Raw genomic sequence first — 17,155 nt, 5'->3', positions numbered from 1 at the left:
TCACCGACACATTTGGGACAGTGACAGCAATACCACAAACCCCCCATTTAGTAGTCCCCAGTTCTCGGCAGGGGTCTCTTGCATTTGCTCTCTTGCCCATCCATTGCCCTGCCCAGCTTTGCCAGCCTCCCTGGGTCCACTTTGCCCACCTCCATGTCCGGGGATAGGTGCTACTTAGAGAAAAAAGGCCAATCACTAATTACATTGTATACAAAGTCATGCTCTTTAATAGGACTCTGCTGTATATATTTTATTTTTCTTTAAAAGGTAGGTAGGCCTTTGCATACTTGTCTTTCTGAGGTCAGGGACTTGACCTTGCATCTCCTGCCTTGTATCCTTTATGCCTCTTCTTCTCCAATGGATTACCTGTAGCAGTCAGTGTAACAGATATTCAGTAAGTGTTGGTTTGTAAGTCAAGTTGATGAATGATCAACATAGCATTGACATTGGAAAAAGGAATCAGCAAGTCTACATTTTAGTTATAGCCACATCCATGGCTATCTTCATGATTGGGGAAGTTACTAAATGACAAGTTTGTTTGTTTGTTTGTTTTTTAAGTAGGGATTAAAAAAGTGAGGATCATAATGTCTCCCCTAGTCACCACGCAGCGCTGTTGTGAAGATCAAGTCAGGCATTTAGTATAAACACATTTACACTAATAACACTATACAAATGCCGTGTGGACAAGTAGTTTTAATAATTATTGACAAAAATGAATTCTCGTTGACCGTGGCGGAAAGTGAGCAGAGACATCCCTTCTCTGGCTGGCGGGAGGTTTATGCGGTGACGGCCCGTGGTTTGCGGGCTCTATGGCTAAGTCATACAGATGTCCTCACAGTAGGGTTGGCTCCGAAAAATCATGTTTTATGTTATAAAACTAAAATAATTTCTGGGGGAATCACCAATAATAACCAATAATAATACACAAATATGTCTGGGGCCCAGAATGCAGATAGATTAGGAGGGAAGAGAGCCTCATAGGACAGACAGAGGTGACATGCCACAAACTGGGATTACTTGGGGATGCAAGAGTATCTCTGAAAATGGACCCTGAAGCTCTGTGAACAATAGAAATGAAAGTACTCCAAATATATAATAAAATACTCCATATCTATCTATCTACCTATTTATCTATACATAGGTGATAGATACATACATATATACATAGATGATAGATAGATCATTGAAAATATTATAATATATATAAAACAAAAACAAAGTGCTTCACAAGGTAATAGCCACAAATTATTCTATAAATGCAATCAAAATTCCTGGTGATTTATGTGTGGTCATGCTACATATTATATAATAGGTATCTTCATATACTGCTGGTGGGAGTAAAAATTAGTCAAACAACTTTGGAAAAGGATTTCCAGGAGTAGAAAATTTGATGATTATGCACATATGCAACACAATCTATGCCCAAGAACCTTCTGACAAAATTGTTTGCAAGAGCCTCAGTCAGGAAATTAACCAGGTGCACATCAACAGTGGAATCGGTACAATAATTGTGGTTTTGTTTTTTTTTTTTACATGAGACTATAGTGTTGTATTTCAGCCATCAATATAAACAAGCATGGATAAATCTTACAAACGTAATGTTGAGCAAAAGAATCAAGGTACAAAAGAATACTTACAATATGGTAAGGTTCATACAAAGGTAAAAAGAAAAAAACTGTATTGTTTTGGGATACATCTTAGGTGATATGTTATCGTGAAAAGCAAGGGAGTAATTCTTCACCAAGTGTAGTAAGATAAATGGTGCCCAGCGCCAAAGATACAACCATATCCTAACCTTGGAACCTGTTGATGTGACCTTCTTTGGAAAAGATGGCTTTACAGATATAGTTAAGGACTTTGAGACAAGATCATCCTGAATTGCCAAGTGGGCCCTAAATCCAATGACAGGTGTCCTAATACGAGACGGCCAGAAAGAAGGAACGGTTCGAGAGCGAGAACAAGCATGTGAAGCCAAAGGCAGAATTTGGAGTTATAGAGCCACGGGCCACGGGATGTCTGGAGCCACCAGAAGGGGAAGAGGCACAACCAGATTCTCAGCCAGGGTCTCAGAGGAAGTGCAGTCCTTTGGCACTTTGACTCTGGACTGCTGGCCTCCAGAATTGTGAGAGAATACATCTCTTGTTCGTAGCCACTAAGTTTACGGTGATTTGCTATGCTAGCCCCACGGATCAATATGCTAGCTGGTAGCTGATTATAATGTGGCGTTGAGGGCAGTTAGTGCGGGAGACAGCGAAGGGAGGAGATGCAAGAACCTCCCCCACACGTCTGAGGATGGAAGCTCAAAGGGAACAGAGAAGGAGAAGAAGGAAGGATCTAAAATTACTCCCCCAACAAAGGGAGCATGAGAGCATGAAAATGGAATAAAATGGATACAGAGGTCTCACACTTGGTATGATATGTCTTTTTAATTTTAGACATTTTAATAGATGTGTGATATCTCATCTGGTCTTATCTGCATTTCCTTAATGAGAAATTATGTTGAGCATGTTTTTACATATGTATGTTTCGATGTTGTTTAAGTATTTGTTCAAATTGGCTGTGCAGTTTCTATTAGCCTGTTTGGTTATTGACTGACACTTTCTGAGAGATATTAACGTATTCTGAATGCAAGGCCATTGCTGGCCTCATAAAATGAGTTGAAAGCATTCTCAGCTCCCCGGTGTTCTGGAGAAGATTGTGTAGTCAAGGGACTGGAGAATCAGGAAACAAATAGACATTGAGAACAGATTCTTTCAAGATAAAGAGGCGTTTGAACGCTCATGAAGGGGAATTAGCTACTTTCTGAAGCAATGAGCTTTCCATCGGTGAAATAAATGTAAACATATATTACTATAAAGGCTTTTTAACTCAGTGTTCAATAGATTTAAGCAACCATTTTATTTTAGTTTTTCAACCAAGAGTTGTATCACTCAGAATTTATTCTAGGTATTTTGGATAGGAAGAAATGTTCTTATAGGGGAAATATATACTATTATTAGTAAGCTGGATAAATAAAGATCAATAGAGAACCTCTCAGGACGACCAGAAGTTCAGAAACTTCGGCTGTCTAAAGAACCAACATGTGTAGTTCCTTGTAAGATGTCTGAAAGCCACAGGCAAAGCTTCGTGCTGGCCGTCAGCCAATGCCCACGTACCTACCTATAGTTGTCACTAGAGAATATAGTCTCCTCATTCCCTTCCGCTTTTACATCTCATGAAGTGCCTCTCACTAGACTCTAACTAGACTCATGCAGGCAAGGGACATCTAAGAAACAGTTTATAATCTTTATGCCCATATACAACATGGACATAAAAAAAGAAAAAGAAAAAATAGTCCCAAAAAACTATGATGAGCTTAAATATCAGTAATCAGTATCTACCTCCGAGCTCACAGTTTTGCATATCAAGTGCACTGGATACTCATGGGGGGAAAATCAGGAATTCAAATTTATCAGGAGGTGCATCATTCGAGTAGTTCACCCATTACCCCATCCACCCATTAGCCCACCCATCCATTCAGTGTTTACTTATCGCACAAACATGCTATGGGAATTCAGAGGTTAAGTCCTGTGCCCAGCACACGGGCAGTGAGTACCTAGGGCAGTGCACATACACAGGGCCGTCGAGATGATGGTGTCATCTTCCATATCCAGTGGCTAGAGCATTGGTAAGTGGTAAAATTGCACCTGTTACATACATTCCATTCCATGCCGACCTTGGTGTACCAGAGAATCACCACATTGCAGTGGAGTTCAGCCAGTGGAGAGTACACAACATTCTTCTCTGCTCCCCAGCTGTTTGTATACTTAGGAAGCAAAAGAGACAGGCCTTGAGGGAGATTACTATGGACACCGTTCATGGCTAACCTTTGCATATCTAGTACGTAGCACCGTGACAGATTCATGCTGAATCCTCGGTGGACATTTGTGGCATAGTACATGAGAAGAATGTGAACTGCTAGAAAAATCTATCAGAATCTTTATATTAGGAAACTCGTGGTCCATGTAACGGAGACTAATATGCTAGTGGGGTTACAATCCAATGAGCTTCATGCTATAATACCCATAAATAATAAAGAAGCAGAGCCCAGGCACACGGGCAGAGAAGCGCTCTGCCTGAAAATTTCAGAGACGGCTCCTTTGGGGCAGTGATAATGGCAATGGACCTTGAAGGATGAAGAGGAATTTGCCCAGTGATGGGAACGAAGGACATGACAGGCTGCAGGAACTGACTCTAAAGACAGATAGAGACGCTGAAGTCACACAAGTGTGTGGCAAAAGGAAGCTGATTTTTTTTTTCAGAGGAACTGGTGGTGTGGAGCCAGGAAATAAAACTGGACAGAAAAATCTGAGCCAAACTGGAAAATCTTCCATCTCATGGGAAGAAGCTTGGATTTTGTCCCTGCTCAGGGGTTGCAAGCAAGAGGGCAGGATTCCATTTGCATGATGGGTAGACGTGGCTGGTGACAGTGTGGGGAGTGGATCTGAGGGGAAGGAGATCAGCGGGCAGGCACTTGCTGGGAAACACGTCATGTATTCTAAGGAGTGATGGCAGAACGGAGAGAGAAGGCAGATTTAGAAATATTTCGGAAGTGGTCAAAGTGGTTAAAGGAGGGGGGAATATTGACAACCCTCAGTCTTCCAGGATGGACAATGGGCTGAATGGGAAATTAGGTCAGGGATCCACACGCGTTTCCAGTATCAAGTACTTAAGACCAGTTTGCGGGCTCTCAGGAATCATTCAACTGGCTCAGCTCCATCCTTCTTTCCTTTCGTCCACAAAGCCTCCACTGTCCATCACCCTGTGCCGCAAACTGCCCTGTACCGCAAGCCCCGGCCTCCACGCTCTTTGTCCTCGCTGTTCTCCGGAGGGGGTGCAAGCAGGTTTTCTCTCCAAGGGATGTGCTGCTAATCGCTATTATTTTTAAAATAAAAAAATAGAGGCAAGTTATCTTATTTTAGAAAACTATAGAGTTCTAAAGATTGTTGTTTCTGGTAGATACTTCTTGATGTCTCTCCACGGTGGTGCTTAGAAACCCTGCTGGACTCCCGTGGTCTCCTTGCATCTAGGAGGGTGGCAATGGCTAACCCTTATCCCTGACACACCTGTCTGTGTCATCATGACCCATTTCCCAGTTAGCTTCCACCCCCTTCGGATAAGGTCGGGATAGGAGAGTGGGTTGGGAGTTGTCTCTATTGGCTTTCAGTTGTCTCAAGTGAGCAATTAGCATTTCAAGGAATCTTATGGCTGGAATCTTATTCTGAAGGAAACCACAAGTATGCATTGGGCATAAGAAGCTACGCTGGGGGGAAAAATGAATGAATTGCTGAGGAAAGAGAAGAAAAGAAGTTGTTATTCGGTAAGTTTAGATTCTGTAAGCACCATAACAGCGAATGTTTTTGATAGGCAGCTAGAAATGGGGTTAATACTGAAACGCTGTGAATTTAAACAAGTGACACTGTGAGAACTGCTTCTGATCTCAATAGCATTCTATCAAAACTGGAGAATATGAAGATCTTTTAAAATGTATTTTCCTAAAGAACGTGATCCAGAAAGAACATTGAACTAAACATCAGAAGTAAGGTCTAGTCTTGACATCCACGACCCTAAATTCTGTAGCTTGGGACTATAGAATGTCCTGGTGTCTTGGTGGTCTCATCTCGGCAATGAAGAGGTTATGCTGCTATTTACACACTTACCCAGTTCTGAAATTCTATCATTCTATATTTTCATTTTTCTCTAGTGCTTCATTAAAATAAAGTGAATGAAAACCACCAGTTACTGCACTGCTATCTAGAATTAAGTTGTACAACCCATTTTTTAGGGAAACATTTTTCCCTTTTCAACTATAAGTGAGTTGAACTTAGATTTGGCCTTGACATACCCTGCTCCCTTATTTTTTATTTTGGAAATAAGCTCTGCTTTTTCCTGAAAGTTTAGAATTCCATGGTGACTGTTAACCCAGAAGCCAACAGGTGGCGCTGCAGGTCTGTGTCAACTTTACAATCACTGGCTTCTGCTTTTTATGGTAATGGAATATCTGCACCTCTGCATTTTTTTTTTTTTTTTCCAGTTCGAAATACAAAGGGCCCAGTGAAATAGCCTAATAAGCCTCCAATCGGTATAAACCCCAAGGATCAATAATGTGTGTTAGCTGCTTGCAAATGAATCTGACTGCCGTAAAGGAGACATTCCCCAAGTTCCCACCCCCATAAAAATGTACCACCAGAAAAGTTTGCTTCTTGAAGTGGCTGTGTGTACTGAAAGGGCAGTATTCCAGCCCGGGACCATCCAGTGTGATTCCAAACATGTCATGAGGGAGACCAGGAACGGTGTTACAGCCATTGAGGTATCACCATTTAGCCAAATGTGCAGTGCAAACCATTTTTAATTATAATTAAAATGGCCCAAGTCCACGTTCTCTGGAAAACATTAGCTCATTCAAGGTAAGTTCTAGACTCAGGCAAATCCCCAAGCCTCAAGTTCCCCATTTGTTGAAATCTATGTATGTGTGTGTATGTATGTATGTATCTATCCATCTATCTTTATAGTTTACCTGACTCTTGCGTTTCATATTCACTAGGGTTGTTTACAGTGTTGGAAACTCTTCCTGTCTGGCTTTCAGGATAAGAAATCAGCTCGGTTTATAATTCAGTGAAGCAATCTGGCAGGGCACCCTTTCATGACATCCACTCTGCAGCTTGGACAAGTTGTACCAATAAAGAACTTGTCCAAAATCCCTCTGCTTAAGATCAATAGCCTAACAAAGAGTGCAGCTGTTGAATGCACAGAGGCGCAGGGGAGCTCACAGTGCAGGACGGGGTGAGTCAACATCTGCGTTTCCTCTCTGTCATTAAGAATTGGCCTTCTTTAGGGAACTCAGGCTCGCTCTTTCTCTGCAGGATTTGTAACCCGACTTCCAAAAGGGACTGGTTCTGACTGCCCTTCTGCCTCCGACTTAGAGCCTTGCAACCCTTTGGACCCTGGAGAGAGGGTAACAGAGACCATCTTCACTCAGATGAACCCGTTTCCTAAATTGCTCTGGGCCCAATGGCTTAAGCAGCTGCCCAGCAGAGTTGAGGCGCATGGACTGGAGGTCTGAGGTAATGGTTCAGTTGATCATCCCTCTCCTGTGTCACCCCAGAAAAAGTGACCCTGTGGGAAGTTCCTGCAAAAGGTAATGCAGAAAGAGGATATTTAGCTGTCAGGTGCTAATTAATAATAATAGCTGATGCTATATATCAGGTCTCTCTCGCACTTCTTACCACAATCGTGATGACAGGTATTAGTCATTTCTTTTCCAGCCCAGAACAATGAGATTCAGATAGACTAAATTAATTGTCCAAAGTTATCATCTCAATAAGTAACCAATGTGGCCCAGCCGGTGTGGCTCAGTGGTCGAGCATTGACCCAGGCACCAAGAGGTCACCGGTTCAATTCCTGGTCAGGTCACATGCCGGGGTCGTGGGCCTGGTCCCCAGTGGGGGGCATGCAGGAGGTAACTAACGGATGTTCTCTCTCATTGATGTTTCTGTCTCCCTCACCCTTCCTCTCTCTCTCAAATCAATAAAGAAAAGAAACGTGCCCTGGCCGGTTTGGCTCAGCGGTTGGAGCGTCGGCCTGTGGTCCGGAGAGACCTGGGTTCGGTTCCCGCTAAGGGCACGTACTTCGGTTGCAGTTTGTCCCCGGCCCTGGTTGTTCGTGCGGGTGGCAGCCACTCGATGTGTCCCTTTCACATCGATGTTTCTCTCTCTCTCTCTTCCTCTCTCTCCCTCCCACTCTATCTGTACAAAAGATGGAAAAATGTCCTCGGTGAGGATTAAAAAAAAAGAAAAGAAAAGAAACGTAACCGGTGGGCTAGCTGCAGGTAGCTCACACCATTATATATGGTAGAACTAGGATTCGGTGTCAAGTCTGTTTGCCTTCCCTGCTAACGCTCTGCTCGTACGAGGCTCAAATGTATGACTGTAGCCTGGAAGCACAATGAGCGAGAAGAATATGGGACTTTTTAATGCTAAGCTCAGCTGACTTAAGCTAAACTATAACTCCTTAAGATGTATTATTTTATTAATACATTACTTTTTTGGTAAATCTGTTCTGTTCTTAATGGAGATATATAAAACAATTTAAATATAAAAAAGAGATGCAGTGCACAGCCTCATTGTTGCAAAACAAAGCAGCTTTTCAAACAGCCACGTGGGTCTGTGAAGTCTGAGTGTGGGGGTGGCGTCCGGCTCCCAGGCATGGGGTACTGGGCGCAGAGGAAAGGCACACATTCGAAACGTGAATCTCGGCGTTTTCTTCTCCATGAAGAATCATTTTTCTGTATTCGTTCCTGACGTTACGAGTAAAAACCCAGAGCGACCGGCCTTTCCATCTTCCCCGTCTCCCGCACCTGGGGAACGTGTCAGGGCGACGCAGGTTGTAAATGTTGGTATTGCAGAAAGAAAAATGGTGATTATTTTTCAGCTCAGCTGTGAATTTCCATTTGGGTGATTTAGTTTCAAGATTCTTCTGTTTCCTTACCAGATAAATTCTGTGGCAGCTAGAATGTTAATGGCCACGTGTAATTGAAAACTCCTATTAGCTTAAGCTACTCGAGGCTTATTTTTCTCAAGCGGCGGTCAGGTTCGAGGTAGGCGGTTGCTGGGATCGGCTTGGACGTGTCAGTGCTGACATTTGTGACTCCCTCGGCCTCGCCTTCAGATTTGGGCAAGAGATGGCTGCCCGAGCACTAGACAGATGTCCGCATCCGAGGCAGGAAGAAGACGGAGGGAAAGACATAAATCTGCCCTCCTGATTGGGAGAGTCAAACCTTTTCAGGCATCTGCTGATACCTCCTGGGCCATCACTGAGTCACATGGCCACCCCTAGGGGCAGGGTAGGTTGGGGAAGTAAGAGTTTAGCTTTCATGGCATCTCAGCGAAAGGGGGCAAGGGAAAAGTTCTTATTAGAAAGTCTGCCACACATCCCGCCCTGTGAGAGATGACTCGGGCAGTATGTGCCTACAAATGAGCAGGTACACATAATTTCTGAGTCAGTAGTTCCTAAAGAATGGGTAGTACATGCAGGTTGTCGTTCAGGCATTTAATTCAACGAATACTTAGTAATAGACTGGACAGTACAGATAGAGTCTGCTGATAAAGCACTAGAATGTCCCTCCACCCAGGCCTTCACTGGTTGGCCAGCTGGTGGGATGACACCTGTAGCCTAGGGCTGGCCAGGAAGGGTACAAGGGACAAGGCTGTGTGTGGCATGATGCCAAGAGCATGCTCAATTCCCTTCTTTCTTGTAGTTCTTCTGCCTTTCTAAGCAAATGCCTGAAACCTTAGTGGGGCAAGATCCATTTCAACCCATTTCCTGGCTCCATTGCTCCCTTCTTTCTTAGTCATTTGCAGTGGGAGAACAATTACCAGCATGGTTGTTCAGAGCTTGGAATGTGAAGGGGTCATGATTTCTAGAGGGAAAATATATATACATATGTTAATAGGTCCTGCAAATGAAACTCAGGTCCCTTTTTTCTGCTCACTGCACCTAGAGTTTACGGCTGTATGGGGAATTTTCAGCCAGATACGTCATGGAGATGTGGCCATGTTGTCCTCGCCGTGTGTTTAATTTATTTCTTCTGTGTAGCCATCCACCTTGCACAGACTCTCAGGATGTAGACTTAGCAAGAGATAGGAGACCTTCATTCTCGCTGTAGGTGCCAGTCCAGCTTTTAATGTAGAGTTTTCCACTGTAGGTACTAGGTTCTTTCATAGTTATTCATAAGGTAAGCCTGGTCCTCTTCCTTGGATTAGTCATTGTGGATATGGCTCCTGTGGGAATCCCCTGGAAAGAAAATTGGTACAATGGAGAAGGATTAGGGATTCCTAGGTCTCTTGGAAAATATCAATAATATAGCCCCAAACACATCCTCACTCAAAGTAAATTTGTACAAAGGACAAAAACAGGAAAAATAGGGAGAGCGGTCAGAAAAAATAGCAGTATTCTGCCTCCTTTTCATGCCTCTGCCTATCCCTTTCTTAGCTCCTCCCCAGAGCAGGAGGATAGTTCATCTGATTGGTCAGTTTCAAGACAGGATTCACTCACAATGGCCAGTCGGTAGTCACTGTGCTCTAACAAACAAACAAACAAACAAAAACAACCCAGGAACTCGGGTTCCAAGCTGCTTTTGTTCAATTCCCTCTTAGGTAGGAAAACTAAAATGTCAGAGAGGGTTCCCATCAGGGATTTTTCAGACTATAATTCTCTCCTCTGATACTATATATCACTGTTACTTCCCATTTTTCTCTTTTCTTTCCATAGAGTGGCCTATGTGTCATGCTCCAAATATACCTTTACACAGAGAACACTGTGTGGGTCCACCACGGCGTATGCAACTATTAATAAAGTAGTGAGATTTTCATTTTGCTGTTGTTCTTTGTGGCCACAGGATTCAACTATCTCTGCATTCCTGATTTCCGTACTCTACCACCAAAATCTCTTAACTCTTAGCACACTCTAGTCATAATAGTATCAACCACTAATTATTCAATGCCCGCCATGTGCGAGACATTAGGTTAAGTGATTGGTTTATCACTTTTCTTCCTTGTACCACTAGAGTCATTCCCGCCCCCATCCCCCACAACATGGCACTCATTGTGATCTGAGGTGTGTCTGACAGTGCATAAGTGACAAGATACAATGCACTCAGAGGTTCTTGGGAAGTCCCCATGACAAGTGTGTAAATAGACATATAGTGACTTCTTAATTATGCATGCAACGCCCATCACAGTGTGGCTTTAACCTACTCGCCAGAACTTAGAAACTTATGCTCTCACGGACACGTTTTCTTCTCCTCACTGTTCTTCACAAGTATCACTATTCCTACTCTCCTTTCTTCCTAATTGCCTTTGTGTTTTTTCTCCATTTTTCTATATCCTGCTCATTTTTCAAGGCTCACTTTAGGTTATCAATTGCTCTGAAAATTATTTTCTGATACCCCCATTACACAGAGATGCTTCCTGGCATTTCTAAGGCATTTAGGGGGTATAATGTGCAAGGAATAGTTTTTTATTTAGTGTGGGACTAAGTTTGGGTCTAAGCAAGTGAGTCCTAAAAACTTCTATGTCAGTGACTTGCATAAGATTTTTAATCACCTATGTCAGGGAAACGTTGTCCAGGAAAGATAAAACTGTAAACTAATAAATAACTTCACTGTTTGCTTGAGGAAATTCCTACAGATCAATTTATCAGCGACAGCAGTCTTCTGGGCAAACAGCTTGCTTAGCAAACAAAATTGTGTCTCTCAGCATGTATTTCAAGGGTCTTGCCTGACTGACAACCAATTCTAAACTCTTATAGAATGAATCTGGCCCAGTTCTAGTCAGTTACTTACCTCGAAAGACACCCCTTAGACGCCTTGAACCCAGACCCCAAAGTGCTGTGACTGTCACTTCCTGCTCCCCCTCTGGGCTGCTTCTGAAATCCCACCAAGATGGTGTTCTCTCCAAAGGCAGCAAACTCAAATAAGATTATTTCTACTGTATTAACCTATTTCTGATGCTGTTTTGAGGACCTCAGCACTGGAATCGTATGTATCTGAGAATATATGACGAGCTGGGGCGGGCTGTATATCAGAAGCCCATGGGAAGGAAAACCGAAGAACCTTCCCGGAATTGACAGTAAGGGAAGAGGGACATTGGCATGGCTGGTGTAGCACCGTGTGGGTGTGAAGGCTTCATCGGCAGAGGACAGGAAACCCCCGGTCTCTGAGAAGGGCCCCTGAGCCTCTGAGAACCTCCTCCTCAGCCTTTGTCCCAGGAGAGAATAATGCTCCTGGATAACAGGGAGATTTGAGCAAGCAGAGACAGGAAACACGCATACACCCTAGAAATTAGATGCAAACCTAGCTTTTAAAATAGGAGGTGGTAGTAGTGAGTGGAACAAAGCATTTGACTGAATACACTGAACTAAGTTAAAGTTCATTCTACTCAGTGAAATGAGAGCCCAGTTAGACACTGATTGCAACTGCAGACTATTAAAGCTACAGAAAAATAACTCCGTATTTTTTGTAAACTTAAATTCACGGTCTCAACTTTCATACCTGCGATCTAAGCATGGAAAACAACTAAACACGCTGTTCGTTAACACTTTCTGCAGCGAAGGTTTAGAAGCCCTCGGACGGACGATAATGCTCTCCGGGTGCCGTGGAATTTCATCCGGCGTGGGCATCGTCAGAGCCCTGGTGCTTCCCCCGTACTGGGCGCTGCCCGGAGGAACCCTATGCACTACAAATGCCTGGTACAACTGTGGAAGACACTCAGCAAAAATGCAAATGTTCACGAGTTCCTGCAAGCCACCCTCTGAAGACGCCCAGAAATGGGTGGTGAGGAGAGAGGTAAGGGGTTGGGAACCACTGTGTGGGTCCCTGATTATGTTGACAGGCCTCCCTCTAGTCTAAAATTCTGAAGCCTGGGGAATCTGGGTTAATAATATATCCTTTCTGAAAGGGTAAGCAAAAATTTTTTTCTTTATTGATTTTAGAGAAAGAGGAAGGGAGAGAGAGATAGGAACGTCAATGAGAGAGAACATCGGCTGGCCGCCTCCTTCATGCCCCCCACTGGGGATCGGGCCCACAACCCTGTGGGAGACGGTTTGCATGGCATCCATTTTGCAAAAATCTGCTCTGCCATCTCCTGCCCCAAGGCAGGATATCTCTGTCTGCATCTCTGCATACAATGTTTCTGCATTCCTTTAAGTAACCATTTACTCAGCCAGTTATGCTGTTTGTCTTTTGTTCCACCTGTGATATTTACATGATGTTTACTTGAAATTGCTTCGGGGTGGTCACCACAGACATGCTTGGCAACAAATGTTCTTGTTTTTCTGCTTCTTGCCCTATATATACTGTGGATCTCCCCAGAATAAACGAGACTTGATCAGAGCCCTGTCTTGTCTCCATTTCTTGTGTCTCTTGTCCCTCCTCATCCTCACTCCCCCTCTAGAGTCCTCGTTGATTGACCCGCGGGCCGGGTCAAGTGGCGCCCAACGTGGGGCTCGAACCCACGACCCTGAGATTAAGAGTCTCATGCTCTACCGACTGAGCTAGCCAGGGTTGGCATCTCCCTGCAATATATCATACAGGGGTTTGAGTTCTCCTTTACTGATTTTTAAATAGGGCATAAGCCAATTAATGTCCCCTAGCAATTTTTGAAAATCATTTAGGGTTTTAAGCTTGTCTAATTTTAGTTCTAATTTTTGACACAACCCGGCATGTGTCCTGACCGGGAATCGAACTGGTGACCTCTTGGTACATGGGTTGATGTTCAACCACTGAGCCACACCAGCCGGGCAAGATAAGCAAATTTTGATACATCCATGTAGGAGAACACTACTCAGGAAATGAAGAAGTTATTGATGCAGAAAACAATACAGCTGGATTTCAAAATCATTATGCTGAGTGAAATAAACCAGAGCCCCCCCACCCCCCAAATAATACATGCTGTGTGATTTCATCTATATGAAATCCTTTAAAATGCAAGCTAATCTATATACATTCTAGAAAATGCAAACTAAGCAAATTCTTGACTCCCTAGAAAGGGGTGAAGGGAGGTATGGATCACAGAGAGGCAGAAGGATACCTTTCAGGTGAACAAAATGCTTATCTTGATTGCGGTATTGCTCCCAGGGATGTATACAAATGTCAAAATACTTCAAATTGTACAGGTTAAACATGTGTAATTTATTGTACATTAATTGTCACTAATAAAGTTATTTAAAAATTGTCATTATTATTATTATTTTTTTGCCCTTGAATTGTCCCCACAGTTCAGTACTTTCTTACTATGTTTTATTGTTTTATGTAGTCTGATCAAATGTGGTCCCTAAAAAAAAGGTTTGGTGTCATACTCGATTCCTTAATGTGTTTAGAGCAGAATTATGGATGTTGCTTCAGAAGGTCTTTGTTCAATAATTAAATACTCAGTTTTGATTCTGTTTAATAAAAAAACATAACTTAAGGATCGTGATGCTAACAACTAAGCAATAAGTTGAAGGCCAGCCATGGGAAGCCGGGCTGGTCATGATGCCCAGCCAGGTGACAAGACGATGTAGCAGGGCTCGTGGAAAGTTGGGAAAGGCTGTGGGGACCTTGTCCTCTGGGGAATGCTTGAGACAAGGTTACAAAGGGCAACCCCAAAGGGAACTTCTAAAAATACATGTTTCCAATCTTGGGCATTGTTGTCCTCTCAAAATAACGTTTGCTTATCTCTTTATAGCTTGGGCAACAGGAACCAAGCTCCTCATGCAATTAATTCTGTATGTCACTCGGAAATAAAATTTAATCAATCTAGTCCAGTTTCCTAGTTTACAAAGATATCAGAAAGTTTGGATGTGAAACCTTCCAAGAGATAGGATGATACACACACACACACACACATTTGTGTTTGTAAATATGTCATTTGGATAAGAGTGTATATACCATATATGTATAATTTAAAAGATACAGATAAAATGAACACTGAACCAATCACCCAGTTTATGACAACATAGCCTTTAAGCTCCCTGGGTGTATGTACCTGATTGGTTCCTCCTATTCTCTCCTTCTAGAGATAATTAGTATCCTGAATGTCATTAATCATTCTCATGTTTTTCTTCATAGTGTTGTTCTATTTGTGTAGGAACCCTAAACAATATATCATTTCATTTTACCTGTTTTTAACATTTTAAAGAGCATTCAATCATGGTAACTCTATTCTCCCTTGTCTTTTTTCATACAATGTTAGGTATTTGTGATTTATTTGTATTGATATGTACAGCTATAGTTCCTTTATTTCAACAGCTCTGTAATAATCCATAAGTATTAAAGTCTATAGAGGTTTAGGTAGGTTTCATTTTTCTTGTTATAAATAATTCTGTTATGCATGTTTTTATATGTCTCTGTGTACAGTGTGATAAGTTTACTCTAGAGATAGAATTGCTGGGGTTATAGGATCTGTATATGTTGCAATTTACTAGATTATGTTAAATCATTTGAAAGTGATTTCCTCATTTACATTCCTACACCCAATGCAGTACTTCTCATTGACTCATTGTCTTGTCGATACTTGGTATAATCAGACTGTACTCTTTGTCAATCAGTGGTTTAATTTGCTGGATTTTTATTTTAGTTCTACATTTTTTGTTTAGTAATGAAATTAGGCACCTTCTTCTTTAAATTGGTCATTTGTGTTAGCCTTCCTTTGAAAAACGTATTCCTGTCTTTTGCCCATTTTATAGTAAGTTGTTTGTCTTTTTATTATTGATTTTAGGGATTCGTAACATACTTTTAATTATAAAGCTTTGTCAATTGTATTTGTTGGAAATATCTTCTCTCATGGCTTGTGTGCGTGTGTGTGTTAAGGAGTCAATTTTAATGTAGGAGTTTTAATTTAAGGAGTTAAATTTAATCAATATTTTCTCTCTCTTTTTATTGTTGGAAGTATTACAAAAGTCCCCTTTGTTCCCCCATTGACCCCCTCCATCTCATTCCCACCCCCCTCCAACTTTTCCCACCCTAATGTCTGTGTCCATTGGTTGTACATATGTGCATATAGTTCTTTGGTTTATCTCTTCCCACCTCTCCTACCCCCCATCTCTCTGAGGTTTGTCAGTCTGTTCCCTGCTTCCATGACTCTGGATCTGTTTTGGTCAATAGCTTATTTAGTTTATTATGTTCCACAGATACTAAATGAGATTACAGTGATACCTCGGTTCTCGAACGCCTCGGTTTTCGACCAAATCGGTATTCGACCAGGAGATTCGAGAAACTTTTGTCTCGGAATCCGAACAAATATTTGGAACTCAAACTTCCGAGATGAGCCGAGTTGAGCCGAATGGCGTTCATTCGGCCCAGCGCGCCTTGCTTGCGTCGTCAGTGTGAGTGCAGAGAGAGAGTCACGCTTTGTGGAGAGAGTCACGCTTTACACTGAATTTAACCCTTAGTCATACTGTACACTTTTATTTCTTGTTGAGACTTATGTTTTTCTACATATTATATACAAATTAGGCCAGTAAATAGGCATTTTCTGGGGCTTGGAACGAATTAATCCAGTTTCCATTATTTCCTATTGGGTTTCATTGCTTCGGTTTTCGAACAATTTGGTTCTCGACCGTCCTCCTGGAACGAATTATGTTCGAGAACCGAGGTATCACTGTATATGGTATTTGTCTTTCTCTGACTGGCTTATTTTACTCAGAGTAATACACTGCAGGTCCCTCTATGTCATCTCAAAGGGTAAGAGATCTCTGTTTCTTACAGCTGTATAATATTCCATTGTGCAAACATACCACAGCTTTTTTATCCACTCATCTACTGATGGGCACTTGGGCTGTTTCCACATCTTAGCAATTGTAAATAGCGCTGCTATGAACATAAGGGCACATATATTCTTCCTGATTGGTGTTTCAGGCTTCTTAAGATATATTCCAAGAAGTGGGATCACTGGGTCAAATGGAAGTTACATTTTTAACTTTTTGAGGAAACATCATATTCTTTTCCATGGTGGCTGCACTAGTCTGCATTCCCACCAGCAGTGTGCTAGAGTCCCCTTTTCTCCACATCCTCACCAGGACTTGTTGTTTGAGGATTTGTTGGTGTTAGCCATTCTGGCAGGTATGAGGCGATATCTCATAGTCATTTTAACTTGCATCTCTCTGATGATTAGAGATGTTCAGCACTTTTTCATATGTCTCCTGACCATTTATATGTCCTGTTAGGAGAAGTGTCTATTCAGGTCCTCTGCCCATTTTTTAATTGGATTGTTTGTCTTCCTTTTGTTGAAATGTATGAGTACTCTATATATTTTAGATATTAACCCCTATCTGATATATCAATGGCAAATACGTTCTCCCAGAGAGTGGGTTCCCTTTACATTTTGATGCTGGTTTCTCTTACCATGCAGAAGTTTTTAGTTTGAGGTAGTCCCATTTATTAATTTTTTCCTTTGTTTCTCTTGCCCTAGGTGATGTATCAGTGAAAATTCCACTATGTATGATGTCTGAGATTTTTCTGCCTACATTTTCTTCTAAGATTTTTATGGTTTCACAGGTTACATTTAAGTATTTTATCCATTTTGAGTTTATTCTTGTGTATGGTGGTTTAGTTTCATTTTTTTGCATGTAGCTGCCCTGT

At 42.1% G+C, this 17,155-nt stretch overlaps 1 non-coding gene across 1 annotated transcript; it reads right to left on the bottom strand.

The window, feature by feature from the left end:
* Positions 1 to 13,026: 13,026 nt before the first annotated feature.
* Positions 13,027 to 13,099, bottom strand: TRNAK-CUU. The gene has a single exon. It is a non-coding gene; the product is annotated as a tRNA-Lys (tRNA).
* Positions 13,100 to 17,155: the final 4,056 nt, after the last annotated feature.

This window comes from Molossus molossus, unplaced genomic scaffold (assembly GCF_014108415.1).
Source record: "Molossus molossus isolate mMolMol1 unplaced genomic scaffold, mMolMol1.p scaffold_m16_p_18, whole genome shotgun sequence".
Taxonomy (NCBI): Eukaryota; Metazoa; Chordata; class Mammalia; order Chiroptera; family Molossidae; genus Molossus; species Molossus molossus.
The sequence above is the reverse complement of the archived record's forward strand: the minus strand, read 5'-3'. Positions and strand labels throughout refer to the sequence as shown.